This window comes from Hypanus sabinus, chromosome 15 (assembly GCF_030144855.1).
Source record: "Hypanus sabinus isolate sHypSab1 chromosome 15, sHypSab1.hap1, whole genome shotgun sequence".
NCBI lineage: Eukaryota > Metazoa > Chordata > Chondrichthyes > Myliobatiformes > Dasyatidae > Hypanus > Hypanus sabinus.
Genome location: NC_082720.1, coordinates 68,345,267 through 68,348,633, shown reverse-complemented (window position 1 = coordinate 68,348,633; position 3,367 = coordinate 68,345,267). Strand labels below are relative to the sequence as shown.

The 3,367-nt window shown below is 36.1% G+C and overlaps 1 protein-coding gene across 2 annotated transcripts in view; it reads left to right on the top strand.

Moving 5' to 3' along the window:
• rbm27 (RNA binding motif protein 27) overlaps window positions 1-2,976 on the top strand; it is a 139,869-nt gene extending 136,893 nt beyond the window's left edge. Inside the window, exon 20 of one of the 2 annotated variants that reach the window (XM_059990488.1) lies at window positions 1-2,976. This exon is cut by the window's left edge and continues 2,443 nt beyond it. The gene's annotated coding sequence lies outside the window, so the exon portion shown is untranslated. The other variant, XM_059990487.1, reaches the window with a different exon arrangement.
• The last annotated feature ends 391 nt before the right edge of the window (window positions 2,977-3,367 follow it).

The window sequence follows — 3,367 nt, the reverse complement described above, 5'->3', positions numbered from 1 at the left end:
CTCTGAATGAACCTCTAATAGTTTCAGAGAGTAAATTTAAGTTTGGAGCTTAACCTGGGAGCTAGCTTTAAAATAAAAAGAGCAGATTAAAAGAAATCCCCAGTATCTACCTAAATGTCACGCTTTCTTCTGTTTCACTGTAAGATGTATTGCACACTTAATACATCCATCATTACCATAAAAAAATCAAAAAAACTGGAAATCAGATTATCCTTTGAAGTTAGCTTGGATCAAACTTGGCACTGGTCTTTTGAAACATTAACAAGCCTAACTGCTAACTGTTACTTTTTTCTCTCTCATTTCCATTGCAGGATTCCAATAACCTTTGTTTGTTTTGTTTTGCTTTCTTTTGATGCCTCTACTTTATCTGGTTTGTCCTTGATGTCTTGTACCATTTAATGTCCTTTGGTGTTCGTTTAAAATACTGTTGTGATGTAGAGTGGGCTGCACTTGTTAATGGGGAAGAATACATAGCATTTACCATCATGAAAAGGGAAAGGAGATAGACGGGACACTATGGCTTGAGGTGGTCACTGTCATGTGATCTTTGAAGGAAAATGCCATGATTGAGCTAAACACAAAAGATCCATTGTGTTGAGGAGGACTCTAGCAGTAGTTAGGCATTTAGAATGTATCATTGTAGAGCTTTTATTTTGTAAGGGCGGAACACCTGATATCCTATGACTTTCTTTTGTAAGTAAATACTTGTATAATAGTTATTCAGAATTGTGAGTGCATAGAATATCAATGTATTTTTAGGTTGTTTATGCTAAAATGTGAATTTAGTGCAAGCTTCTTGCACACTTCAGTAAAATGTTACTTCATTGGGTGATATTGTTGCTGAATTTGTAACAGTTTATACGTTTGGATTTATGTCTTTATTTCAGTTTTACTGATTGTATCTGAATTTCTAATTGAGGCATGTTCACATTTGAAATAAAGTCCCACAATGGAATGGTTTACAATATAAAATGTTTAAAAAGATTAAAAATTATATATATATTATATATCTATATGGATATGGAAGAAAAAAGATGGAACAATTTCAAAAGAATGATTCAAAAAGAAAGTTTAAAAAAGAATGATTTAAAAAAAGGAAAACATTTTTAAAAAAAAGAATGATTAAAAAAATTTGTCAACAAAACCATTCCAAAAAAAAACCAAGATCATAAAAGAGCTATAACCAATGACGTGCTGATGATGTTCAGTATTGTTTTTTCAGTTGGACAACTTCTTGATTTTTTGCTAGTTACTTAGTTCATTTCACAAGAAGTTTTAGACTAATTGTAATATAACATGCACTGTAAAATCCATTTTATATCTGAGGTGATAGGGCTGCATAAGAATTCTAAATGAGCTATTGAATTGCTGATTGAGATATTGTAACTGGGTTTTAAAAAAAACTCAGTTACACAAATCCAAAACAGGAAATTGCATCTAAAATCCTTGATTGAGTTGATAATGGGGTTCTTAATATATGGGAGTGGTATGGAGGACTGTGGTCAAAGATCAGGTCGATGGAACTAACCAAAATAATAGTTCAGCGTGGACTACGTGTGCCAAAGGATCTGTTTCTCTGCTGTAGTGCTCTATGACTATGACTAATTACCCTAAGAGAAAGATGGAGATAAAAGCTAAAAGCTTGTAGAGATTTAAAAAATTACAAACATTAAATGCAAACATTTACTCGGACTAGATGGCTTGTTATAAGAGGAGGCTGGATAGGTGGGGACTTTTATCTCCTGGAGCACAGGATACATAGAGGTTACCTTATGGAGATGCATACTATCATAGATAAGGTGAATGCTCACAGTTTTACAAACTCCCCCCCCCCCACACAGAGTAGTGATGTACAAACTAGAGGAGATGGGCTTAAGGTGAGAGGGGAAAAGTTTAAAGGGGACCTGAAGGGCAAGTTTTAGTAAAGATGGGTGTGATTACAATATTTAAAAGAAATGTAGATAGATGTGTGCATGCATAGGAAAGGTTTTAAGGGATATGAGGTAAATGGGACCAACTCGGGTAAATAACTTGGTTGGCATAGGCAAAATGAGCCAATGGGATTATTTTGTGCTGTATAATTCTGAATCTATAAAACCTGAAAGAAAACAATTTTCCCCCCAAAATATACAGATCATCATGATCTAGTAATTAATCTGTTGCAATTTGTACTATAATTCACTTATCTCTGAAGAGCTTGACCTGTTGTACACTTCTACCATGACTTGCTGTATATACAGAAATAACCATTTCTCTTGTTTGTTGCCTTGCTTATAAATATCTTTCTTGGTTTTTATCTTTGTTATACAAGTTCATTTAGATCTGTGTCATTAAGATTTCTGCAGTTCTTTGTGACTAAGGCCCTCCATTGGACGGGGTCGACCATGGATATTGCGTCATAGCTGTCTACATGATACACAATGCAAGACGGAGAGTAAGCTGGGGCCCATGTAGCAAGTTCACCCTCTCCAAGCAGCTGATGAGTCCAAACGGGCGGCATAGACCAATACAGTTTAGCACCAGTGGCATCGCAGGAGTTGCCAGACAGCATTGAAGTGAACGTAGGACTTCCAGCTCCAGATTTTTTCCTCGGAATTTACTACCAAAGCCTTTTTCATGAGTGGGTAGGGCTGCAAGACAATGAAGGTTTGAGATCCGAGTTTTCCCTCTAGATGAATTGCCAAACACAGCTGATGAGCCAGATCTGTCCAAAGCAACTAGTTTTAAGGCACTGGTAATCCGCTTTTTCCCCTTCTCCTGCCAATAGAAATGGATTCATCAGGCTTAGTAGCTGAGCCACAAGTGAAAGCCAGGAGCTAAACTTGGTTGTCAGAAGCTATTTGAGACGCATGCCATTGGGAGCATTTGATAAATAGTAGGAGCTCATCCCCAATACTTCCCCAATGATGACAACCTTAATGAACCATTTCTCAAGTGCTGAAAAGGGTGAGTCATTCTTTATTCTTTTGGTTATAGCCATTAGGGGGCACTTTCTCTTGTAAAGGGATTAAATGTACTGAGTTTATTTCTCAACAAAAAATGCTAGGATTCTTATTATGAAACTATAATGGCCTCTTGTTATTTTCAAAGGTCCCTTTTTTTAAAAATCATGCATCTTTGAAATATTGCTCATTCCATTTGCCTCCACTGCGTGCCTATAGCCTGTTAGGATATATGTTATTTTGTGATATCAAAGTTCTCTTTGCATAAATTGCCTGCAGGCATAGTGTTTAACATTCGGACTGGTCTGTTAATATAGCTCAAGCCCTTCAATGTGTATTTAAATCTTCTGGTTAGATAGTGGGTAAAGAAATTGCCCAAGTGTAATTTTGATTTCCTTCCATTTTTAGAGTATTTCCTTTCAGAG